Source organism: Pan troglodytes, chromosome 20 (assembly GCF_028858775.2).
Source record: "Pan troglodytes isolate AG18354 chromosome 20, NHGRI_mPanTro3-v2.0_pri, whole genome shotgun sequence".
NCBI lineage: Eukaryota > Metazoa > Chordata > Mammalia > Primates > Hominidae > Pan > Pan troglodytes.
In genome coordinates, this window is record NC_072418.2 from 49,821,428 (window position 1) to 49,848,890 (window position 27,463).

Genomic DNA, 27,463 nt, shown 5'->3' on the forward strand with positions numbered 1-27,463 from the left:
TGACACATGTATTCAAATGGAACTCACTTAAAAACTATTGACTCTATTTCTCTACTTTTCTGTCGACAACAGTATACGGTTCTGTTTGCCCTTAGTCACTCAGGAGGTATTTATTGGATGCCCAGAGGGTGTGTAATACTGGACTGGACCCTTGGACTGGACTGTTTACTTACTAGAAGAGCAGATGGAAATGATTGGGTTGTGGCTCTTTGACAATATTCTTTGCTGTCTCCCAGTAGTCAGTATGGTAATAAGCTTCCCTCTGGTGGGAGGTAGGATAGTTGGGCTTTGGAAATCAAAATACCAGAGTTCCAAACCCAGCTCTGCCACTTTCCATCTGGGTAGCCTTGGCCAGGTCAGTTGATACCTCTGAGCCTTGGTTTTCTGATGTACAAAATGGGGATATAACTATTACCCGCCCTTCAGGACTTCTGCCACATAGTAGAGCCCAATAAATGGAAGTTGTATTGTTACTAGCAGGTGAGGATTATAAACCATGGAGGAATTCCCTCACTTTATTGATTCATTAAGGATAATTATTATGTTGTGCAGAAGAAGGAGTATTCTACTTATGTGAATGGGGGAGTTTGGAATTCCTAGTTAGAAACAGTGGCTCAATCTCTCATTTTTGGCCACTTTTCTTAGGCTTTTTGCTAGGGCAAGTTTTTTTTTTTTTTTTTTAGATGGAGTCTCGCTCTGTCACCAGGCTGGAGTGCAGTGGTGCAATCTCGGCTCACTGCAACCTCCGCCTCCCGGGTTCAAGCGATTCTCCTTCCTCAGCCTCCCAAGTAGCTGGGACTACAGGCTAGCACCACCATGCCCAGCTAATTTTTGTATTTTCAGTAGAGACGGAGTTTCACCATGTTGGCCAGGATGGTCTCAATCTCTTGACATCGTGATCTGCCCGCCTGAGCCTCCCAAAGTGCTGGGATTACAGGCATGAGCCACCGTGCCCGGCCAGGGCAAAGGTTCTTAATCCAGGGTTCCTGAATTTTTTGTGTAAGTCCATTCTATTTTCTGGGAGAAAGTGTTCAAGTTTTTATCAGATTGTCAAAGGGATTCTTAACTGCCAAAAGATTAAGAATTGGTTAATTGGCCAGGCGCGATGGCTCATGCCTTAATCCCACCACTTTGGGAAGCCGAGGCAGGCAGATTGCTTGAGTTCAGGAGTTCGAGACCAGCCTGGGCAACGTGATGAAATCATGTCTTTACCGAAAATACAAAAATTAGCCAGGTGTTGGCCGGGCACAGTGACTCACACCTGTAATCCCAGCACTTTGGAAGGCCGAGGCAGGCAGATCACTGAGGTCAGGAGTTCGAGACCAGCCTGGCCAACATAGTGAAACCCTGTCTCTACTAAAAAAAAAAAAAATAGAAAAATTAGCCAGGCCTGGTGGCACGCTTGTTGTAATCCAAGCTACTTGGGAGACTGAGGTAGGAGAATCACTTGAACCCGGGAGGCAAAGGTTGCAGTGAGCCGAGATCGCACCACTGCACCTAGCCTGGGCGACAGAGCGAGACTTTGTCTCAAAAAAAAAAAAAAAGAAAAAAAGCCAGGTGTGCTGGCACACACCTGTAGTCCTAGCTACTTGGGAGGTTGAGGTGGGAGGATCGCTGGAGGGAAGTCTAGGCTGTAGTGAGCCATGATTACGCCACTGTACTCCAGCCTGGGTAACAGTGAAACCCTGTCTCAAAAAAAAAAAAAAAAAATTGGTTAATGGACCTGTTGGGTGGGTATGGAGCCACAGTTGGTACCTTTGATCCTGAAATTGTCCATTATAATAAGATATTACTGAGAGCAATTTTCTAAAGTACGAAGTACGTAATGAAGATACAGGGAGAATATTCAGAAGTTTTTGTTGGCTGCTTTTTTTTTTTTTTTTTCTGCCAGGAGTAGGTGGGACAAGTATAAAGGAAAGTGGTATCAGGAGGAAGTAAGAAGTAAGAAACCACCTAAATAATTGTTAGCTGCTTGTCCTCATAGTTCTTTCCATAGGTTGATTCCGAGTTGGGGCGTCTCTGCACTGTACCTTGCAATCAGGCCGGACCACTTGCTTTTTCCTGAACACTGTGTTCAGACTTCGTATGTTCATGAGGTCCCTCTGCCTAGAGTATCTCTTCTTCCAACATTTGTAAGTCCAGTTCTCCATGCATCAGAGCTTCCTGGTGTTGCCTTTTAGAGTTCTCATCAGCTTAAAACTCCCTGGAGAGCACTGACTCTCATCTTCGGATCCTTCACCGTCATGGTCCTTTGCACATGGTAGGTGCTAGATAAAGGGTTGTGGAACTAAGTGAAGAGTGATACATATGAAGGAAACAAACACCTGTGTAAGGGAGAAGGCTATAAATTAAAATTTTCAGATACCAGTGAATTCTGCGGGGGAGCTTGGGAAACCCTTAGAGTTTCACTGACAACCTGAATAGGGGGAGGAGCCTGCCCTGAGTTAGGAAGCAGGAGTGTGGGGAACAGGTAGCCAGCCATAAGGTCTTGGCCAGGTCATATCACTTCTGGACTGGAGTTAACACCTTCAAAAACTGTTCGGGTTGGACTTTTTGAACATATAATAGAGGTGATGTTGATGAGCATCTACCATATACCACGTACTACTCTAGGTCCTGGGAATATAGTAGGTTGCCACCAGACAAGACCCCTTCTTTTCTAGTGGGAAGCATTGGGTGGGAAGTTAGTCCTTTCTAGCCTTAAAATGCTGTGATTCTGTCATCTGAAGAATGGGCACCAACTTCTGCTTGGGATTGTTTTGAGGATCAAATGAGAAAGCACTTTAAAGATTATAAAACACACTTACCTTGTTTATTATGAATACTTCTCTCCCCCCTTGGTTTTGCCCCCCTTGGTTTTGACTTAGGTTTTTTAAAAGTTTAAAATTGAATTGTACCAATAGGAGTATGAACTAATGATCCCAGGGTTTAGGTAGATTTGGGGACTTAAATCTTTCAATAAGTGATCCTAGCTAGATTGGGATGTAGGTTTGTAATATCATCTTCACCAGTGAAAAATGTACTGGGGGGGAGGTCCATTTATTTATGGATATTTTGGATATTTTGTTTCTGCCTTAACATAAGTTCGTTCGTTTGTTCTTTCTCTTTTTTTTTTTTTTTAAGATTTCAGACTGTCTCTGCCATTATTCTTAAATACAACTTCATATTGGTGAAGGCTGCTTGTCAGGGAAAAACCAAACTTCTCTACTGATTTGGGATTTTTTTTACCATAAATTCAGGGTGCAGTTGTTCTTGAAGTGGTTCCATTTTGTGATTAGGCTGAGTATTTTTAAGCACAACTCTCTCCCTTGTCCTTAGAATTATCTCCAGTATCCTCAAAACAAAGAGCAAATGATGCAATTAGGATGCAATCCCTTGCCTGTGGATTTCAAGGAAAATTATTTTCCACACTACTTGGAAGCTCATGGACAAAGTCAAGCTTTCTTTAGATCTGGTGAACTTAGAAAAAATAACTTGATAAAGTGAGATTCTTACCTTGAGGTTAGTTTTTGAGAGTGGATCAATGATGTGAAATTTCTAAGATATTCTTGATTTATAAATATCACTTTATGACTCATTCCTTGGAGCAGTTTTTATTTTTTCCTTTGAAAAACTTTAGATGTAATTGACTTTGGTTTACACTCTATCCTGTTTTTTGTTTTTTTTTTTTTTTTTTGGAGACGGAGTCGCTCTGTTGCCCAGGCTGGAGTGCAGTGGCACGATCTCTGCTCACTGTAACCTCTGCCTCCTGGGTTCAAGCGATTCTCCTGCCTCAGCCTCTCGAGTAGCTGGGACTACAGGTATGTGCCACCACACCCAGCTAATTTTTGTATTTTTATTGGAGATGGGATTTCACCATGTTGACCAGGCTGGTCTAGAACTCCTGACCTCAGGTGATCGGCCCGCCTCAGCCTCCCAAAATGCTGGGATTACAGGTGCAAGCCACCATGCCCGGCCATACTTTTAGTGAAAGGAAAGCCATGTATCTTTTTCTGCTGTCTCCTATGGCATGTCTTACTCTGCCGTTTTGTAATGGTCCTTGAGATTGAGATAATAGAGATACATTTTCTAGATTTTCACCTACTCACTGATTTTTACTACAGGCATTTTAATTCCTTTAAATTCGAGACTGATTTTCTTCCCATAGTATTTAACTTATCATCATCCTTATAGGAGGGCCAGACCCTTAGGATTTATGTGAATACTGCTAGTTGGTAGGAAAGGTACTTTTCCTGAAGCCTTGAAAGAGTATTTCCAGAATAGTGAGCTTCATATTTTTTTGGTAACTTTTTTTTAAAGGTATACTTTCTGTGTAAATAGAAATGAATTTTTGCAATTGGATGAGGGGGAAAAAAGCTGAAATTTAAGGGCAAAATCTTTTTTTTTTTTTTGAGATAGAGTCTCGCTCTGTCACCCAGGCTGGAGTCCAGTGGCGCGATCTCGGCTCACTGCAAGCTCCACCTCCCGGGTTCACGCCATTCTCCTGCCTCAGCCTCCCGAGTAGCTGGGACTACAGGCGCTCACCACCACGCCCGGCTAATTTTTTTGTATTGTTAGTAAAGGCGGGGTTTCACCGTGTTAGCCAGGATAGTCTTCGATCTCCTGACCTCGTGATCCACCTGCCTCGGCCTCCCAAAGTGCTGGGATTACAGGCGTGAGCCACCGTGCCCAGCTGGGCAAAATCTTATAGCATCTTATCCCTTCTATGGTTTGGGAAATTAAGAAAAGTGCACGTTGGTGTTTTCTCACAATTTAATGCTCAGGCAAGTAAAATGATATCCTTAATTGCAAGTTACTGAAGTTGAAAGGCGACCATTTCCCATCAATTAGAAATGGTCTTTATGGTTAACTCTGGCAGAAATTCTGTTCTTCTGTGAGGCTTGGGTGATATCAGTAATCCTATTGAGGAGACAGCATATTGAATCCTCTGACTTTGGGCAAATAATTTAGTCTCCAGGTCCCAATGCCCTTGGCTGTGGAATGAAGAGAATACTTACCCTTCCCGGGTGGATTTAAAAATCTGTGAGGAAGGCCAGGTGCGGTGGCTCAAATCCCAGCACTTTGGGAGGCTGAGGCAGGCGGATCTCCTGAGGTCAAGAGTTTGAGACCAGCCTGGCCAACATGGTGAAACCCCATCTCTACTAAAAATACGGAATTGGCTGGGCTTAGTGGCACATGCCTGTAGTCCCAGCTACTCGGGAGGCTGAGGCAGGAGAATCGCTTAAACCCAGGAAGCAGAGGTTTCAGTGAGCCAATATCGCGCCACTGCACTCCATCCTTGGTGACAAGAATGAAACCCCGTCTCAAAAAAAAGCTATAAGGAAGCCCAGCACGGTGGCTCACTCCTGTAATCCCAAGCACTTTGGGAGGCCTAGGTGGGAGGATCACTTGAGCCCAGGAGTTCAGACCAGCCTAGGCAACATGGTGAAACCCTGTTTCTACAAAAAATTAGCCAGGCGTGATGGTGTGCACCTGTAGTCCCAGCTGAGGTGTATCACCGGAACCCGGGAGGTCAAGGCTGCAGTGAGTGGTGATTGCGCCACTGCACCTGCACTCCAACCTGGGCAACAGCAAGTCCCTATCTCAAATAAAAGCTGAGAAGGCAAGTTTTGTAATAGTACTTTGAGCAGCATAAGGTACATATACAAAATATTGTGGGAAATATGAAGTTTTGCATCTAGGTACATAAGAGACTGTTTCCCTCACAGTGGAGAGCTTTGGTAAAAGAGCAAGTGGATTAGAGCAGTTGTAGCTTCTGTTTTCTCCAGAAAGCTCACACTGTGCAGCAGCTGTTTTTGTCCATTCTGGCTTTGCAGCAGTGCAGTATTGGGGTTAAGCCACGTGTGTGGGCCTCAGAGGCAGGCAGCTGGGGCCATACTAAGCCGGGTGATCTTGAACGAGTCTCTTGACCTCTGCGAGCCTGTTTTCTCATCTGTAAAATGGGGATTATAATAGTAGCTGCTCTGTTGGGTTACTGTGAGAAATGCTTAATATGGATTGTAGTGCATGATTTCCTATGGTAAGGTTTTTAGAAGTAATAATGGACCAGCTAAAAATGTTCAAGCATTTATCTACTGGGCATGTTGTCTTTTTTTCTTTCTTTCGAGACAGCTTCTTGTTCTGTCACTCAGTCTGGAGTGCATTGGCGCGATCTTAGCTCACTGCAACCTCCGCCTCCCAGGCTCAAGGGATCCTCCCACCTCAGCCTCCCAAGTAGCTGGGACTACAAGCACACGCCACCACACCTGGCTAATTTTTTTTTTTTTTTTTGGTAGAGATAGGGTTTTGCCATGTTGCCAGACTGGTCTTGAACTCCTAAACTCAAACAATCCACCCGCCTCAGCCTCCCAAAGTGCTGGGGTTACAGGCGTGAGCCATCGCGCCCAGCCTTCAGCATGTTGTCAAAGGAAGTATGAAAATGACAACAACTGATGGCCCATTTTTATCAGTCATCCTGGAAATCAGCAAGAGTCAAGCTGCTTTGTGCACTTATTGGGGTGCACTTATTTTCTCCAAGGTGTCCATTTCATGAGGCATTTTTTGTTAATGGAAAGCTGGGTTAGCAAATGCAGTGATGAAGGGCCATAAGTATAGTTTTAGTAGTTGTTAACCCTTGAAGGTAGTGGGTTTATTTTGTCTTTTTTTTTTTTTTTTTTTTACGACCTCCAACACTTTCTATTTATCTTGGCTTAATATAATACCTGAAAATGAATTTTAGTTAAGACTTAGAGATTTGTCTAAACAATCTCCAAGCAGGTTGAAAACTGAGACTTTCAAGAGCCAGGGGATTTGAGTGTGTTCTGGGTTAACTTGGTTCTTCATCTTTCCAAGAAAGGTAAACTGTGTTCTAGGCAGTTTTTTAATGGGATTTTCAGGCTAGATCTTTAACCAAAAAAAAAAAAAGAGGCCCTACAGAAACTTAGAAACAGCCTTTACAGGGTCAAGGGGAGCTTTGACAAGGAAGAGGCAAAAATCTCTGCCCCATGTGTCAGTTGAACTTCTTCCACCTTCCCTCACCAGTGGCTACATTTCAGGGCTGAAAGGGCTTTGGAATCCTTTGCTGAGTGCTTTGGATGAGATTTGTTTTCAAGTTGCTTTTTAGAATTAAAGTGACCATTTACATGGCTTTCATTCCCAATCTGTGAATTCCAAAGCCTTATACCAGTCACCAGGCAGATACGTTACCTAAGAAGTGCCTACTTTTGGAGGCCGAGGTAGGTGGATCACCTGAGGTCAGGAGTTCGGCCAACATGGTGAAACCCTGTCTCTACTAAAAATACAAAAATTAGCCGGGCATGGTGGCGCATGCCTGTAATCCCAGCTACTTGGGAGGCTGAGCCAGGAGAATCACTTTAACCTGGGAGGCAGAGGTTGAAGTGAGCCGAGATCGCGCCACTGCACTCCAGCCTGGCTACAATGCGAGACTCCGTCTCAAAAAAAAAACAAAAACAAAAAGAAGTGCCCTCTGTGTGTAAGGTTCTGAGGAAACATAAAGGAAGGATTCTCCCAATTCCACAAAAACTCGATTTAGTCAAAAAGATATACTTATTGACTTTCCTAAAAAATTAAAAAGAAAAACAACTAAATACACAGCCAACTAGCATCTTCATTTTTAGAACTCAAAAATTAATTGGAATGTACCTAGGGAGAAATTTTCTGGAATTTCATTTTCTGGGATATTTTTTTAAATTGCTAGTCCTCATTCCTTTGTCATTTTATATTTCATTTTCCATCTTAGTTAATATTGCTGTTTTTATTTCCTCATTCTCTGTTATTGTATCAGTTATTGTCCAATCAGGAAAGTAGAAACCACTCTAGATAGTTCCAGCAGGAAGGGATTTAAATGCAAGGGATTTATTACAAAGGTGTTGGAAAGGCTTGGGAGGAGCAAAATGGAGAAGAGGGTTGTTATCCAGAGATGAGAAAGCTGCCTGTGGGCTAGAACCCAGGAGCCTCCATGCACAGATGAGCTGCTGCTGCTGCTGCTGCTGTTGGAGCTGTATTGCTGCAGTTCACCAGGAACCCAGAAGCCAGCACTGCGCTGATGTGCTGGAACCTGCGGTGTGTGGTTGCCTGCATTCTTCCATAGTTGTTCACTGCTCCTGCTGCTGCTGCTCCCCAAGACAGAGCAGTAACAGGAAAAAAGTGGTGTTATCCTTCCACTTGCCAACCAATCTCCAGCCTTTGAAAACCTAACTGTGGAAGCCAGCTGGCAAAGGAGTCTGGGAAATGTAGTGTGCAGGCTTTCAGTTCTGCTGATACAGAGGAGAATGTAGAAGGGCGCGTTTGACCAAATGAATGCTGTAATTGCTTGGGTGATGCATTTCTCATAACAGAGATGGGCAGAGAAGGCATTATTTTACACTGATAACATTCAGAGAGGTGGAGAAGAGGCACAGTGGCATTCCAGATAAGGGGATAGCCAGAGTGGTGGTGTGGAGGCAGGAATGCTCATGGCATGTTCAGAGAATAGCTTAGCTGGACCATAGAGTTCTTTTTGAAGGATAGCTAGAAATGAAGGTAGAAAAGAAGGTTGGGTTCAAATTGGATTGAGATTGTGGTAGTAAAAGCTGTCTTACAATTAACCCATGTTGGGTGTGGTAGCTCACACCTGTAATCCCAACATTTTGGGAGGCTGAGGCTGGCAATCATTTGAGCCCAGGAGTTCCAGACCAGCCTGGCCAACATGGTGAAACCTTGTCTCTACAAAAAAAATACGAAAATTAGCCGGGCATGGTAGCACACCCACACATCTAGTCCCAGCTACTCAGGTAACTGCAGCGGGAGGATTGCTTGAGCCTGGGAGGTTGAGGCTGTGGTGAGCCATAATCGCGCCACTACACTCCAGCCTGGGTGACAGAGTGAGACCCTGTACAAAAAAAAAAAAAAAAAAAAAAGAAGAAGATTAACCCACAGCACTTTACACAGTGATTTGAGCTGGGATAGACCAATGAGGAAACTCTTATGATAGCTCAAGCTTTAAGGGCTTGAGGACTGTGGTAAAAACCTGTACATTCAAGACAAAGTTGTCTTGAATGAATTGTTTCTGTCTTAAGAACTGAGGCTATGGTAGTGGAGTTGGAGATAAACAGTTCATTCAAAACAAGCTTTTAACTGATGTACCTGTCAATGGCTTGGGGCAAGTAATTGGAATAAATAATGAATTCTGATTTTCTGTTGATTTTTCTATATAAATTGAATTTGTTGATTACCTTATGCTCTTGAAAAGGTCTTAGTTCTCTCTTTTTTATGCTTTTACTTCTCTGGGATAATGCCTTGATAAGTTAGACTCATCATGGTATTGTTAGGATCTTCCTTGAAGTGGCATTAAATTCACTTTGATCATAAACTTTATTCATAAATTTGTTTTTTGTTTTTTGGGTTTTTTTTTTTTTTTGAGATGGAGTCTCACTCTGTCATCCAAGTTGGAGTGCAGTGGTGCAATCTCGGCTCACTGCAGCCTCCTCCTCCCAGGTTTAAGTGATTCTCTGCCTCAGCCTCCCAAGTAGCTGGAATTACAGGCATGTGCCACCACACCTGGGTAATTTTTGTATTTTTAGTAGAGACGGAGTTTTGCCCTGTTGGCCAGGCTGGTCTCGAACTCCTGGCCTCAAGTGATCCGCCCACCTTGGCCTCCCAAAGTGTTGGGATTACAGGCGTGAGCCACCACGCCCAGCCTTTATTAGCCAATTTGAAACCTGTGCAACAAGTTCTGCAGGGCCTTGATAACTTGAGGTAATACTTAAATTACTTGCGGACAGGTTTTTGGTTTTTTCTTTGGACACTAATTCATTAATTCCATTTAGCAGGTATTTATTGAGCCAGCAGTGTGTGTGGTGCTGAGGTCACATGAGGAGCAGAATAGATAAGACATTAAATCCCCATCTTTTTGGAGTTAACAATTTAATGAGAAATAGAAATTAAAGAAAAAAAAAAACATTCCTCGGCCTTAGGGCCCTTGCAGTTGCTGTTCAGCTGCCTGGAATGCTGTCCCCCAGATGCCCAGATTCTTAACTCCCTTGCCTCCCTCATGGCTGCTCCCACGCCTCCTGCTCAGTGGGACCTGCTCTGGCCATCCCTTTCAGCTCTGTGCATACTCCTCTACCACGTGCCGGGGCTTTCTCCCCATTCTATTTCCCTCCTAAGTTTGCTTTGTAATTGTCTGCTTCCCTCTGCTAGAATGTAAGTTCCATGAGGCAGGCATCTTTGTCTCTTTTGTTCATTGCTGTATCCACATGCCTAGTACAGTGCCTGGCACAGTAGTAGGTGCTTGCTCAGTAATTTTCATTGAATGATTGAATGGGCGAATGAGAATAAATAAATGAGGGCATCCAGGGAACCCAAGGAAGGCTACAGTGGCTAGTGAGAAAAAGGCAGAATGGTGGAGATGAGATCACATAGGGAATAAGAATTTGAGGGTTTAATATAAGAGCAGGCCAGGCATGGTTGCTCACCCCTGTAATCCCAGCACTTCGGGAGGCCGAGGCAGGTGGATCACTTGAGGTCAGGAGTTCGAGACCAGCCTGGCCAACATGGTGACACCCCATCTCCACTAAACATACAAAAATTAGCTAGGCATGGTGACGCGTGCCTGTAGTTCCAGCTACTTGGGAGGCTGGAGCAGGAGAATCACTTGAACCCGGGAGGCAGAGGTTGCAGTGAGCCGAGATCGCGCCACTGCACTCCAGCCTGGGTGACAGAGCTTAGACTCTGTCTCACACAAAAAAAATGATCAAATCTGTTCTTTAAAAGATAACTTGCTGCTCTAGGAGAGCAAGAGTATACATGTGAAGAACGCATAAGGCTGTGGGGATCCAGGCGATCTAGATTCCCTGGCAGCAGATACGTTGGCTTTCTCAGCTGTTGAATTTGAGTGCCCATTCCAAGGGTAGGCATTGATTGTTATCATTCTGATTATACTTGCATGCACTTAGGTTATCATTAGCCCCTAGAGACTTACCTGTCTCCTTGAAGAACATCATTGTCCAGTGATCCTGCTGACAGATGAGAGCTGTCAAGATAGCTTGGCTGTGAGATGCCATTTAACTAGTTTTTATCTGTGTATGCTTTCCCTCCCCCTGCAGATTTAATGACCTAGCCAGGAGAGAGTCTAGGCTTCCTGGCTCCTCTCCAAGTGTTCTACCACTAAAATGTTAATATTACCTTTCTCAGAATTCTTCTGAATCACTTGTTGGCACTGTAAGTGGCTTTTTAAACTTTGATTTTGCCATTTTTGAGTCTGTTTGTACTAGGATTTTTTGCTGGAGGAATCTGAGCTGATTTGATTACTTAAAGAAGGCCTTTTCACTTACCTTTGCTTTTTAAAGTTGAGTAGCTTGTGATAGGTGGGAATGTTTCTGCCACCTGACATGTTAGTTGGCAAAGTAGTAGAGGCAGCCTTTAATAAAAGTCACTGGAAGAATATTAGTTGGGTACTTAGCATTCTTGGCATTCTTATGGAATGATACAGGTTTATGGCCTTTTTATTAAGTTCTTAAAATCAAATGATCTTTAATTAGAAGCAATCATATATAAAACTTTGTGACTCCAGACAACACTGGCCTTACTGTATTCTACTATGGAGTGGGGTTTGTGCCTGTAGGAATGCAGGTTTGGGTTAGGGGAGCGGAGAAAGAGGTGTGAGAAGGCCATATTGAACACACTGTAGCCTGGTCTGTGCCATCTGCTCCCGGCTGCCTTACCGGTATGGAATGTGGACATACAGCTTTTGAGCCTAGCTGTACCATGCTTGGCTTTTAGCTCTCATGATTCAACTGGCTGAGCTTAGCTTTCTGTTACAGTCAGTAAGGAAAATGGAGTTGAGCAGCCTGTTTTTTGAACTCAGGTAGTCATGAGGCTTGACAAGCCATGACACATATATTTTAATCGCCACGGCCCCCTCTAATGTTTTAAATAAGACAGTAGAGGAATATTTACATTCAAGGAACAACAAGTTATCACAAAACTCCCCCCAACATACACAGCAAGAAAAATGCCACCTTATTCTATTGTATATGATTCTTCACTGGGCAAAAAGGGCTCTTTATCTGAATGCAATCCATGATGTCCTCAGTGAAGAAAACTAAAGGGTTGGTGTGTATGATATCGCATTTTGGTATGAACAGATTATATATGTTTCTGTGCCCACACCTGTACCCTTGAGGAGCGGTAATAGCCAGAAGGGATCGTGGTGTTAGAGATGGCAAAGCTAAGGCTCTGACAGGCTCTCTTAAGTTAAGGCCTTGACAGTGGGTTTTCTGAGCAGAAAGCAGAAATCACAGATGGATTCAGGGGCCGGAGAGTGGTCTGCGGCATTGGGGAGATACATGCAATAGTGAAGGAATTGGGTTGAGACACCTACTCATCCCCAAACCCTCTCTTCATTCTGCACACAGTAATCATATTAGCTATGGTACAAGTTTCCCATAAGATTTTAACATAGTAAATGCCGTGGGAGTCAGAGTCGGTCTGCTGACAGGGTTTTTATAATGGTGATGTACGTTGTTGTGCATTGATTTTAAGACGATTCAAAAGAAAGTAGCTGCTCTGTGCTCTTCCCAGGGCCATTCAGAGCCAGGGAGTGGGAGGTGAGGCCACGGAGGGAACCACTCAGTGGGTTTATCTTGGGCATTCTGTGCATATGTAACTGAGAAAGGTATGTTGTTACCTAATGTATGCTTTTGATAATTTGGACCAAGAGACATGGTATTCTGAATAGCAGCCAAATATATGAGGTCAAGGTGACTTCCTCTAGCAATTAGGACAGCTGTCATGGAAGAGTAGGCCAGACCTGTTTTCCTTCTTAAGTCCGAGGGCTAAACCAGTGATAAGAGATGACTCATTGATCTTCCTGATATTACTGGCCAAGCACTTTCTAAGGAATGACGATTGATAAGGAAGAACAAACTACTATTTTGGTCTCTTATCTAAAGGAAAATCATGAAGCTAGCACTTTATAGAAAATGCACTTATTCAGTTCCTTGTATGATCACAAATGTTTTCTTAGTTATTTTTGGGCTCCCCAACAGGATATGTTACTTATAGTTTGAAATTCGCCTTTTTTTTTTCTCTGAAATATATCTTGAAGTGTTGAGTGGTGGCTAGGTGCCATATAGAACATACAAGCAGAATTTTATAGAAGTATACATTTAGTGAGGGGTGGAGATTATTGCTTTAATAAATGGGACTGGCTGGATGTCATTCGTTTTGGCCCCTTCCCAGTCACTTTGACTCTAGGGTCTTGATTAATGTGATCATCTCTGCAGAGTGTGGAGAGACAGCACTGGGATGGGGGTGGGAAGTGGGCGCAAAGCCTTTCTTAGGGCACAGACAGCTCTGACAGCAGTTTCTGGGACTGCCTTCCCCTCTCCCCTTCAGCTTCCGCATCTGTGACATGAGGGAGCTGGCTGCCAGCGTTCCCAGCTTGGCCTGCCTTCCAGTGGCTTTCATTCAGAGACAGCAGATCATGTTCATCTGGAAGTTTTCTTAGTTGTTCATCTCAAGAAGAATCTTAGGAATTTTTTTCAAATCAGCCAGTTTTCCTCAGATTTTGCTTCTTCTTTATCTGCCCTGTTCCTTTGGCTAACTCTTCTGTCAGCGAGACACAGGGTCATCAGTTTAAGTATGGGAAGGAAATTATGGCCTTGAGCACAGGCAGAAAGCATCTGGCTCCCAGGCGCTTCCTGTGAGCCACCATGAAATTACAAAGACTGGGCCTGACAAGGCCTTTCAAAGGAGCATCTCACACCACCACTGTGTCAGCATTTCCATGATTCCGTCGTAAAGCAGTTGTTTTTCCTGATGCTTATTATGACCAGGTTGGAGTTGGCCTTTACATGGGAAGCGTTTATCCAGTGGATGAGAGTGAAACAGCAGGACAGAGGTGGCGGGGGAGAGGGCTCAGATTGCTCTCAGAATTCCCTTCTCCAGCCCGGTCCTGACCAAGCCATTCTTGCTCAGAAGCCTGTGGTTCCTCAGAGGATGAAGTCCAGACTGTCTTTAGCGTGTCAGGACCCTCCACAGACTTGCCCCCAGCGTCTCCCACCATATGTGCCTATGCTCTGCGTTCCTGTTCTCCGGCCAGGGCAGTGCGGGGGAGTGGAAGGACGAGAGCTGGGGGTGGTGTCAGGAGACCTGGGTTCTGGACTGGGGTTCGTGTCTATCTAGCTGAGTTATTTCATTTCTCTCTGTCTCAGTAGTTACTAATCTGGATAGGCTTACCAAATGAGAGGAGGAGGAGCAAAGGTTTAGGAGACAGATTACAAGGCTCTTTCTGATTCTTGTCTCCTGGCCTAGCTTGGAAATTAGAACACCAAATGTCTGAGCATTAAATGGGTTTTTGAACCATGAAGTTTTTTGAACTTCTTAAAAAAAAAAAAAAAAAAACACTGTAGGTTGGGCGTGGTGGCTCACGCCTATAATCTCAGCACTTTGGGAGGCTGAGGCGGGTGGATCAGGAGATCGAGGCCAGCCTGGCCAAGTCTGTGAAACCTCATCTCCACTAAAAGTAGAACTTAAACTTTTTTTTTTTTTTTTTTTTTTAATAGATGGAGTCTCATTCTGTCACCTAGGCTGGAGTGCAGTGGCGCGATCTTGTCTCACTGCCACCTCTGCCGCCGGGGTTCAAGAGATTCTCCTGCCTCAGCCTCCCGAGTAGTTGGGACTACAGGCACCTGCCACCGCGCCCAGCTAATTTTTGTATTTCGCCCCCCCCACCCGAGACGGAGTCTTACTCTATCACCCAGGCTGGAGTGCAATGGCGTGATCTCAGCTCACTGCAGCCTCCACCTCCCAGATTCAAACGATTCTGGTGCCTCAGCTTCCTAAGTAGCTGGGACTACAGGCACATGCCACCATGCCTGGCTAATTTTTTTGTATTTTTAGTAGAGACGAGGTTTCACCATGTTGGCCAGGCTGTTCTTGAACCCCTAACCTCACATGATCCACCCACCTTAGCCTCCCAAAGTGCTGGGATTACAGGCGTGAGCCACTGTGCCCAGCTAATTTTGTGTTTTTAGTAGAGACGGGGTTTCACCATCTTGGCCAGGCTGGTCTTGAACTCCTGACCTCGTGGTCCACCTGTCTCAGCCTCCCAAAGTGCTGGGATTACAGGCGTGAGCCACCGTGCCCGGCCACATTTTTTTTTTTTTAACGTGGGACACCAACATACAAAACAGATCAAAAGCTAGGTAAGGTGGCTCACACCTGTGACTCCAGCACTTTGGGAGGCCAAGGCAAGAGGATTGCTTGAGCCCAGGAGTTCTACGCCAGCCTAGGCTACATAGTGAGATCCTGTCTTTACAAAAAATAAAAATTAAAAAAATTAGGCGGCATGGTGGCCCAGCTACTTGGGAGGCTTGGTGGGAGGATTGCTTGAGCCCAGGAGATCAAGGCTACAGTGAGCCATGATTGTGCCACTGTACTCCAGCGTGGGTGACAGAGTGAGACCCTGTCTCATAAAAATAAACAGAAACAGATCAAATTGGACTTGCTCTCTTGAGGCTGAAAGGTCTGACATGCCACATGTTGAGTCTTAAAACCTGCCAGTTCCATCCAGGGCTCCCCAGGGCACTGCTTCTCTGCATTTCTTCTCTCTTGCTATGCAGCCAGGATTAGAGTCACCTGTTTGACATGACCCCAGGCAGGGGCCTAGTGTAGAAGGGGGAGATTGTATAGAAAAGTGTATAAAGTATGTACGATTTGAACAACTATAAAGTGAATACCAATATAACCACTACCCAAGTCCAGAAATAGAACAGAAGCTCCACTTTGTATTTAGTATTTTCCTTGGTTCCATTCGTTCTGTTTCTTAGCTTCTTAGCCTTAGCTTCAGTACAGATGCAGTAGATAAAATAAAAGCCAATGGCTTTTATCTCTCCTTAGTCTCAAAGCAGGAATCCAAAACACTGCTTTCAAATACAGATGATAAATATTTGAATAAGAAATAATAGTTTGGCTGGGTGCAGTAGGTGACACCTGCAATCCCAGCACTTTGGGAGGCTGAGGTAGGCGGATCACATGAGCCCAGGAGTTCGAGACTAGCCTGGGCACCATGGTAAAACCCCATCTCTACAAAAAATACAGAAGTTAGCCAGGCGCGATGGCACATGCCTGTAGTCCCAGCTACTCTGGCGGCTGAGGTGAGAGGATCACTTGATCCTGGGGAGGTTGAGGCTGCAGTGAGTTGTGATTATACCATACTGGGCTCCAACCTGGGTGATAGAGTGAGACCCTGTCTAAAAAAAAGAATCTTTTAATAAAAAATATTAATAATAAGAAATATGTTATAATAAATTTTGTTTGTTTTTGAGACGGAGTCTCGCTCTGTCGCCAGGCTGGAGTGCAGTGGCACGATCTCGGCTCACTGCAAGCTCTACCTCCCAGGTTCACGCCATTCTCCTGCCTCAGCCTCCCGAGTAGCTGGGACTAGAGGCGCCCGCCACCACGCTCGGCTAATTTTATTTTTGTATTTTTGGTAGAGACGGGATTTCACCGTGTTAGCCAGGATGGTCTTGATCTCCTGACCTCGTGATCCGCCCGCCTCGGCCTCCCAGAGTGCTGGGATTACAGGCGTGAGCCACCGCACCCGGCCCCCATTCATTCTGTTTCTTAGCTTCTTTTTTGTTTGTTTGTTTGTTTTTTGAGACGGAGTCTCGCTCTGTCCAGCAGTGGCGCGAACTCGGCTCGCTGCAAGCTCCGCCTCCCGGGTTCACGCCATTCTCCTGTCTCAGCCTCCCGAGTAGCTGGGACTACAGGCGCCCACCACTATGCCCGGCTAATTTTTTTATTTTTAGTAGAGACGGGGTTTCACCATGTTAGCCAGGATGGTCTCCATCTCCTGACCTCGTGATCCGCCCGCCTCTGCCTCCCAAAGTGCTGGGATTACAGGTGTGAGCCACCGGCCCTTTTTCTTAGCTTCTTAGGTTGGCCTTAGCTTCAGTACAGGTGCATTAGATAAAATAAAAGCCAACCATCCTTTTTAAAAGGATATACATGTGGTATAACTTTTATTACTTGGGATAGCCTGTTTTAGGACTGGCAGTTTACAGAATAATGCAAGTGAGTAGTGAAGAATAATTAGAAATAATGAGCTGAAATCCTGTCATCCTAACATGCCATCAGGAAATAGTAAGCCTTACTGTTGGACTCGAAAATAAGCTGACCCATTTTTCCCAATTGACAGAAATGCCTGTTTCTTCAGCACTGTCCTTTGTTGGCAAGGCACATTTGGCTGGACGCAGCCTCCACTCTTCTTGCATCAGGGACATTTATATAGAGAATGTTCTTTCAAAAAGAACTTTTTTCCTAGTGAGAAGTTTAAAAAAAAATTAATAGAGTATAACTGCTTAGAAGCAACTGCTGGAATAATTTTATAGGTTTTACTTACCCTTTTGAAAATCAATGTAAAATTGGTCTTAATGCCAGGAAATTTCAAAGGTAAGACTCGGCTGTTTTTTTGTATCTTGACTTGGTAAGAATCTCAGCTCACTGTGGTAATGGTAATTATGCTGTGATACCTAGGCTTATTGGAGTGCCTCCAATTTCGAATTTGCCTTGGTTTTGTATTCCCTTTGACGTAGAATATTTTTACAGCTTATCAGAATCTTGGTTTTTGTTGTTGTTTTTCTTAATATAGGTAATCCAGAAATTATGCTAAATCAGTGAGAAAGACTTCTTAGCTTTTGATTTTGTCTTTGTTTATATTTGCCTTATACTTTGATCAGATAGCTTAATTAGAATTCCATAGTTACCTGGTAGAAAGCTGCTAAGGATGAAGCTTAAGGAAGTACTTTGGCTAAAAGCGGCTCCCTTTATTCATCAGGGGAATTTGATTTCATCCTGTGGATAACATAGCTTAGAAATTCTGTTTCTTTGGGACCAGCCTGTAGAGTTCTGCAAGCCTGGAAGCATGAGAACTGTGGCGGGGGAAAAATGGGCTACTTGCTGTATTTAGTGTGGGCTGCTAGGATGGTAAGGTAGCAACATAGTTCTGTATTCCCACCCTGGAATTCAGAAGAACCTTTAAGCAGGGATTGCATGGAGGTGGGGAGGACAAATCAAGAGGGGCAGGAGGGGACATTTGCAAAAATTATAAATGGAATGTCAGAGAATCTTTCATAGCTACTCTTTAAAAATTAACTTTAGAGCCAAGAGTGGTGTGGCTCACGCCTGTAATCCCAACACTTTGGGAGGGTGAGGTGGTAGGATCGCTTGAGCACAGAAGTTCAAGACCACCCTGGGTAACATAGTGAGACCTCATCTCTACAAAAAAAATTTTAAAAATTAGCCGGCCGTGGTGGCATGCGCTTGTAGTCCCAGCTACTCAGGAGGTTGAGGTGGCAGAATTGCCTGAGCCTTGAAGATTGAGGCTGCAGTGAGCTGTGATTGCACCACCGCACTCCAGCCTGGGGAACAGACTAATACCATATTTAAAAAACAAAAACAAAAAAACTTTAGGCCAGATTATTTTCAAAACAGGCATGCGAGTTACTAGCCCTTGAAAGTCTACTGATCCCTTTGTGGTTTCCTTTGGTCTTCTGGAGTGTGCTGCACATTGAATTTATAGAGAGTATAGTGAGAGCTGAATGCGCGTAATCAATATCCAAGAATCTGTTGCATGAGACGACGTGTTTCAAGACCAGATAGGCAAACACTGAAATCAGTCTTTCTAAAGATCCAGATGACCCATTTCAGAGACTGCCTGTACCCAGAGCCCTAGGGACATAGTGAGATTCCATGGCTATGAGGAAATCTTCCTCTCACATTGGGTAGGAGTAAGTGTATGTAGCCTATACTAGTGGGAACAACTACCCCACCAACACTGTTCTGGGCAAATGTCACTTTCTTTTTTCCCCTTGGCAAATCCTGGTTTTGCATACCATCCCCACAATGTTATTATTTTGTTTTTATGTTTTTTAGAGGTGGAGTCTTCCTGTGTTGCCCAGGCTAGAGTGAAGTGGCTTTTCATAGATGTGATAATGGTGCACTGCAGCCTTGAACTCCTGGGCTCAGGTGATCTTCCCACCTGAGCCCCCTGAGTAGCTGGGACTACAGGTGTGAGCCACCACACCCAGCTCAATGTTGTTATTTTAATTTGCATTGGACTGAAAGGTAGAAATATAATTGCTATATTCAAATGGAGTTTTCGTTTATGTAAGATGATTAACTCCTTAGACTGTGTTAATTTGTTGGGTGAGTAGTTAAGGTAGCAGTGTACAACAATAAATAACTCAATGGGGTAAAAGATTATTATTATTGTTTTGAGATGGTATCTAACTGTCACCCAGGCTACAGTGCAGTGATGTGATCATAGATCACTGTAACCTCAAACTTCTGGGCTCAAGCGATCCTCCTGCCTCACCCTTCCAAGTAGCTGGGACCACAGGCACATGCCACCATGCCTGGTTAATTTTTTATTTTTTTCTTTTATTTTTTTTGAGACAGAGTCTCACTCTGCTGCCCAGGCTGAAGTACAGAAGTGCGATCTTGGCTCACTGCAACCTCTGCCTCCTGGGTTCAAGCCATCCTCCCACCTCAGCCTCCTGAGTAGCTAGGATTACATGGCATGCACCACCTCACCCAGCGAATTTTTTTTTTTTTTTTTTTTTTTTGTATTTTTAGTAGAAATGGGGTTTCACCTTGTTGGCCAGGCTGGTCTCAGACTCCTGACCTCAAGTGATCTGCCCACTTTGGCCTCCCAAAGTGCTGGGATTACAGGCGTGAGCCACCACACCTGGCCAATTTTTAAAATTTTTGAGACAGGGTTGCACTCTGTTGCCCAGGCTGGAGTGCAGTGGTGCAGTCTCAGCTCACTGCAACCTCTGCCTCCTGTGCTCAAGTGATCCTCCCACTTCAGCCTCCCCAGTAGCTGGGACAACAGGTATGCATCACCACAGCCAGCTAATTTTTTGTATTTTTTGTAGAGAAAGGGTTTTACCATGTTACCCAGGCTGGTCTTGAACTCCTGAGCTCAAGTGATCCACCCACCTCAGCCTCCCAAAGTGTAGGGATTACAGGTGTGAGCCACCGTGCCCAGCCTAAATTTTTTGTAGAGAAGGGTTCTCACTGGTCTTGAACTCCTGGTCTCAAGCAGTCCTCCCACCTTGGCCTCCCAAACTGCTGGGATTACAGGTGTGAGCCACTGCGCCCTGCTCAATTATTTTCATATTTGATTCTCAGAGTAAACATACAGCTTGTTGATAATCTGAGCCCCGACTGCCCATCTCATCTTCTGTCTCCCATTCTTGGAAACCCTTTTCCAGTCAATCTGTCCCAAAACATGTTTATTGCTTTCCCATTTTAGCCACTATTATTCATGCCTTTTATGTCACCTCTCCAAACTCTGCCAGTCTTTTAAGAACCAATTCAAATTTTACTTCTGCCTGATGCCTTTCCCACTTACTCCAGATTGAATGGTTTTTCTTTCTCTGGATCCCAGGAAATGGTCTATACCATTTATTGTCTTATGGTTTGGCTATTTTTTTTAAGTGTAAATATTGTATCTCAAGTAAATTATAAGATCCTCGTCAGCAAAGACAGTACCCATTCCTTTTGTTTCATCACATTTTCTTTGCTATGTGAGTATGCATTTGATTTGGGTAATGGACAGTTCAGTCCTTAATTCCAAAGATTATGGTAATACAAAAATGATTAACACTCTGAAATATGCAGAAAGGAGGGAATTTAGTTGCTGTATAACTAGATCTATCAAATGGGGACCTTTCTCTTTTACTCAGCTTTAGAGATTCTGTTGTCCTTGTTGAGTTTGATGGAATCCTTCTGTAAGATACTCTTCATGTGGTAAACAGATGAGTAGAATAGGGGTATTGCTTCAGATTCTGACAAATCATACACAGAAAATGAAAATGCCCTCTATATCTCACTCAGATTCAAAAAGATTATAATCCCCTTTTACACCTAAATGCCCTAACACATCATTTTTGCATATTACTAATTAAGGTTCTCTAAATTCATCTGGATTTTACAGATGAATGAATTGGATGAATAAGGACCTTGAACTCTACTTCCAACTTTTCTTCTCTAATTTATCTTTATTCAAAAGGAAAAACAAAAACCCTAAGAAAATTTACTTTAGCATTTATTAATATGAAAATGGAAGCATTGGGTTTTAAGAAAATGTTTTGCTTAAATTCAGTGGTTTAATAAGCCAGAGAATAGTGTTCCCTTCTTTTCTTTTTTTTTTTTTTTTTTTGAGACGGAATTTCACTCTTGTTGCCCAGGCTGGAGTGCAGTGGCACTCTCTCTGCTCACTGCAACCTCTGCCTCTAGGGTTCTAGCGATTCTCCTGTCTCAGCCTCCCGAGTAGCTAGGATTACTGGCGCCCACCACCATGCCTGGCTAATTTTTGTATTTGTAGTAGAGGCGGAGTTTTACCATGATGGCCAGGCTTGGTCTCAAACTCCTGACCTCAGGTGATCCACCTGCCTCGGCCTCCCAAAGTGCTGGAATTACAGGCATGAGTCACCGTGCCCGGCCAGTGTTCTCTTCCTTTTTTTTTTTCTTTTGAGACAGAGTCTTGCTCTGTCGCCCAGGCTGGAGTGCAGTGGCACGATCTCGGCTCACTGCAAGCTGGCCTTCCAGGTTCACGCCATTCTCCTGCCTCAGCCTTCTGAGTAGCTGGGACTACAGGTGCCCACCACCTCGCCCAGCTAATTTTTTGTATTTTTTTTAGTAGAGACGGGGTTTCACCATGTTAGCCAGGATGGTCTTGATCTCCTGACTTTGTGATCTGCCCACCTCGGCCTCCCAAAGTGTTGCGATTACAGGCATGAGCCACTGCTCCTGGTCGTGTTCTCTTCTTATTGAAACTTTTATATCCCATCCTTCCTGGCCTATTTGGTAAGTATTAATACATTCCTCTGGAAAACTTCCATGTCTACCTGACATGGAAAGTGCTTCCTACATAGATATATTTCTTGTTCCACCAACTGAGTCTTTTCAAGTGTCTACCAAATGCAAACATTTTAACCAGCTGCTAATGGGAACTCATAGCTTTGAAGACTTAGAAATGTAAGATATTGAGAAATACGAGGTTTTAAGGAGGTTTGAAGAATGCTTTTTTGCTTTCTGTTAGTTACGATGTATATTTCCATTTATTTCCCCTATTGAGATTAAGAAAAATTGTGATAACAAGTATTTTACTTCCTTTGCTTGTAGTTCTGTATGAAATTATTTCCTTATAGTGTTATTAGTTGGTGGTGTTCTGTATGTGATTATTTGAAACTCAGTGTGTTTTCAGAAGTTGTTGAATATTCTCAGGTGGAGATGGTCATTGTTATTATGGATAATGGTGGAAGATTTTTGTCTTAGGGGGCATTCTAGATTACGGAGCACACAAACATTTCCTACTTCGGGGAGAGAGGGATGAGGTTGCTGTGTTGGAAGAGTGATACACACACTTCCAGGCGTATGCTGATAGAGCTGTTGACAGTATGAACTTTCCCAGTCATAGTAAATCTGGGATCACGGTGGCATTTCTAGGTCCTACAAAAATGTGTGCTATCTTGGGAATGTTACCACTTCTTGCCCTGAGTGTTTCATAGAGGTGTTAAAAAAGAAAACACCCTCCTTCTACCTTCCAGTTGAAGCACTCTGGTGGGGACCTTGTGTCTTGGTTAAACAAATCACAAACAACTCTAGATGCTTGGTGACAGTCTGAAGAAGGCACGTAGATATTTGCATTATGTTTTATTACAGCATGTATTTGTGACTGAGAAACCAAAATACTTCTGAAGTATTTTCCTCTCTGAAGTAGTTGACTCTTGGCATAAAATGGGAAACTATGAAATCCTGTGTTTCTGTTTTTCTAATGAAATATCTCTGTACAGCTCAAAGATAAAAGTAATTACCATTTTTAAAGGATCCTTCTTTCCCCTCTGTTTTAACTCTTCCATTTAAAAAGGATTAGCACTGGAAAATTATTAGAATGGACATTCAGATTCTGTTGTGTATCTTAGTTGCCTGCTAAGAACACTGGTTCCCATCACATTTAAACTCTAAAGACATTGTGAAGTCTGGATATGCCCGGTCTCCTACTTTCTCTTTCTTTGTGGCCTTCAGATCATTAAATTTAGTGACTCAGCTAATTTTTTTTACCCACCTCTTAGAACTAAGTTGAATGTATTTGTGACCAAGCACTTAAAGTTATTTCCTCTAAACCAAGTGTTTGAGATGTTTTTAGATTTATAACAGTCTTTGTTTACCGTGTAATTCAGTCCAATTGAGGAACTAGTAAAACTGCATTATCCAGACATCAAAGCTAAGAAGAGTATACTTACACCAAGAAACTTATTAGGTTTCTAACAAGTGGAAAGTTACCAGGTGTCCCAAAATTAACCACTTCCATGCCAGCTGATTTTCACTTTTTGTAGCTATTTTAATGATCAGCAGCATTCTGGGTTTAAAAATAACAGTCGTGGCTGGGCACAGTGGCTCGTGCCTATGATCCCAGCACTTTGGGAGGCTGAGGTGTGAGTGGGAGCATTGCTTGAGGCCAGGAGTTTGAGACCAGCCTGGGCAACATAGCAAGACCCCATTTCTAAATAATAATAATAATAATAAATTAGCGAGGCATGATGGCTTGCACCTGTAGTCCCAGCTACTTGGGATGCTGAAGTGGGAGGATCACTTGAGCCCAGGAGTTGGAGGCTGCAGTGAGCTATGATTACAGCACTGCACTCCAGCATGGGTGACAGAGCAAGACTCCATCTCATAAAATAAAATAATCAGTTCTACATTATTCAGAGTTGAGTGTTGCTTTCTTTAGCATCCTTCAAATAACTGAAAATATGCCATTAAAAATATAACCAAGGTGTTGAATGGATAATACATTTTAGTTCATTTCAAAATAGAGCCAATATCTTTATTTCTTGAGGTTTGAGAGCAGGCTGGTGTTTTGTTCTGTTTTTCCTTCAGATTTCTGTGAAGGGATAAATATTAGACCCACTTTACAGAGAACAGTTGAGTCACAGACAAGGGATGACTTGCCAATTGCATGCAGAGGTCACTTTAAGTAGGACCAGTGCTACCAAGTTGCATTTCAAGATTGGTAACCTTAAGACCTGACAGACCCCGGGGTCAGGAATTGATAGAGAAGGACTCTGTTAGATGAGGACCCATGACTGCCTCAACCCTTCATCAGCACTCCTGTCTGAGGCTCTGTTCAACCTAAGTTTCTTCATGGATTGAAACAAAATTATATGTGCATATTACAGAGTAATTGATTTTGTACAGATGCTTCCTTTAGGTATTTCAGAGGATGTGTGTAAACATGCTTTAGATATTCATAAGCATCTTATAATTTTGTTTATGTAAGCAATCGCCTAGAAAAGTAGAGGATGGGAAAGGTTTGTTTTTCTTTCCCGTGGATACCTTGCTTGTTCCTGCTGAATTCTAGAACATGGCATCTTTAGGAACATGCCATTATCTGGTGGCAATTGCCTACAGTCACTGAGATTTTTCTTTTTAAAATGTAGTTTTTGCATACTACGTCTAGTCACATTTTGTTTCCATAGAGGGTTTGGCTTTCTGGGATATCGGAAGGAAGCTATGGATGTTTGGAAAAGGTCTGTGACCTTTTGAGGTTATCATCACAGGGGACAATTGCACTCTCCCATTCATTGCTCCCTGGTGTCAGTCAGAATAATGCGTGGTGGTCTGACTTCCAGTGGCATTTCTTATGCAATAGGCTTACAAAAACATATTGAGGTCATGGCAAGCCTAGGTTCCTACAGACATAAATGAGATTCAGAAGAAAATTGCTCTGTTCATTTCAGATTCTCCTCTTTGTGATTGTCTTGAGAGAATGTTCATTTGGCTGCAGGTTCCGTGCTTGCACAGTTATATTGGAGTATCTAAGTAAACTGCAGTGCAGCATAAACTGTCGTAGCTGGAAAGTTGCTAAAGACTGTAAGCCATAACAGTTTGTTTAACTTAAGCTGTTAAAACTTTAGGTTCTTTAAGGTGCCATTTTTTTGGCCACATTCTGTGGTTCCCCATAGCCTTCAGGAAGGAATCCAAACTCTTTTTTTTTTTTTTTTTTTAAGATGGAGTCTCGCTCTATCGCACAGGCTGGAGTGCAGTGGCGTGTCTCGGCTCACTGCAAGCTCCACCTCCCGGGTTCACTCCATTCTCCTGTCTCAGCCTCCTGAGTAGCTGGGACTACAGGCGCCCACCTCCACACCCAGCTAATTTGTTGTACTTTCAGTGGAGACGGGGTTTCACCATGTTAGCCAGGATGGTCTCGATCTCCTGACCTCGTGATGCATCCGCCTCGGCCTCCCAAAGTGTTGGGATTACAGGCGTGAGCCACCGCGCCCAGCGAAGGAATCCAAACTCTTAAAGTGGTTTGATCCAGTCCCTGGTTCCTTGCTAATGCATCTTACCCATTCTCTCCCCCACACACACTTTGTTCCAGTTGGTTCTCCCAACTGGCAGTGCTTTTTTTTGCGGAGGGAAGGGTCTGTGCACACTCTGTCCCTCTGTCTTAAATCCACTTCATACTTCAGGTCTCACCTGAGATGGAACTTCCTACAGAAAGGCTTTCCCAAATCTGAAAGGCTGGGCTTGGGGACCTTTTAATATGCTGAATCATCATTCAGTTATTGATTCTTTCAGTGAATATTTGTGTCAAGCACTGTGTCATAGGCTGAGGACACAGAATAGAACTAAACAGGGGACAGGCCTCACAGAGCTTGCATTCTTGTCAGGGAAACCATCTCGTATTTACACACTTAATTTTTTTTATTTGGAAATGATTGAAAACTTGTAAAAATAGCACAAAGGAATATCCTATATGCTTTACCCAGATTCATCTATTTTTTTTTTCAGATTCATGTGTTGTTAACAATTTACCACCCCATTTGTGTTCTTACTCTTTCTGTATACATAATTTTTCCAGTGGGATCAGTTACGTACATTATGGCCCTTCCCCTCAAAATACTAAGGTGTCAGTTTCTTAAAAGTGGAGACATTTTCACATGATAGATTTTATAGATTTACATTGATAAAATATTTTATTTGGGAGGGTTTATCCTTCCTGCATTTCTTTTTTTTTTTCAATCTTTTTTTTACTGTGTTAAAATACACAAAACATAAAACTTGCCATTTTAATCATTTTTAACTATACAGTTCAGCGATATTAAATACTTTCATGTTATGCAACTATTTCTGTAACACTTTCCATCTTGTAAAACTGAAATTCTGTACCCATTAAGCAGTAACTTTTCATTCCCACTTTCCCCAGCCCCTGACAACCACTGTTCTACTTTCTGTCTCTATGAGTTTGACTACTCTTAAGTACTGCATATAAGTGGAATCATATAGTATTTGTCTTTTTGTGACTGGCTTATTTCACTTAGCACAATCAAGATTCAGCCATGTTGTCAGAATTTCCTTCCCTTTAAAGGCTGAATAGACCAGGCGTGATGGCTTACGCCTGTAATCCCAGAACTTTAAGAGGCAAAGGCAGGTAGATCGCCTGAGCCTAGGAGTTTGAAACCAGCCCGGGCAACATGGTGAAACCTCGTCTCTACTAAAAATACAAAAGTTAGCTGGGCACGGTGGCGCATGCCTGTAATCCCAGCTACTCGGGAGGCTGAGGAAGGAGAATCACTTGAACCCAGGAGACGGAGGTTGCAGTGAGCCAAGATCGCACCACTGCACTCCAGCCTGGGCTACAGAGCAGGACTCTGTCTCAAAAAATAAAATAAAAATAAAGGTTGAATAATATTATATTGTATGTATATATCACATTTTGCTTATCCATTCATGAGTAAGTGGATACTTTGGGTTGCTTCCATGTTTTGTTGTTGTTGCTGTTTTGAGATAGTCTCACTCTGTTGCCCAGGCTGGAGTGCAGTGATGAGATCTCAGCTCACCACAACCACTGCCTCCCGGGTTCAAATGATTCTCCTGCCTCAGCCTCCCAAGTAGCTGGGATTACAGGCACATGTCACCACACCCAGCTAATTTTTGTATTTTTAGTACAGACGGGGTTTCACCATGTTGGCCAGACTGGTCTTGAACTCCTGACCTCAGGTGATCCGCCCACCATGGCCTCCCAAAGTTCTGGGATTACAGGCATAAGCTACCGCGCCCGGCCCAGGTTCCTGTTTTTGCAGTGGGTTTATAATTCATTACCATACTTAATTATTTTGGCGCTCAAATTGTCCCAGAGTTGGCCAGTGGGAGCCCCTTCAGGCTGGCTTCTGTGTCCTTGTGAGATGCTCCATCGTTTTTTTTCTTGAATAAAAAGATGTTCCAGGCTCATCTTGTCCCTATCCTGCCCTAACCCTGGAATCAGCCCTTTTTCCAGGGAGCCCTCACACCCTTGTTTTAGCACTTAGCACACTGTTTACTTATGTTTTCCTCCACTGGACTAGATTGTACCTCTCTGGGGACACATAGATGTGAGTCTTACTTGCTCTTGTATCTTCACCCAGCA

The 27,463-nt window shown here is 43.5% G+C and overlaps 1 protein-coding gene across 7 annotated transcripts in view; it reads left to right on the forward strand.

Annotated features, from left to right (window-relative positions):
* Positions 1 to 27,463, forward strand: part of ARHGAP35 (Rho GTPase activating protein 35) — a 139,851-nt gene that overhangs the window by 29,562 nt on the left and 82,826 nt on the right. The window lies entirely within an intron of this gene.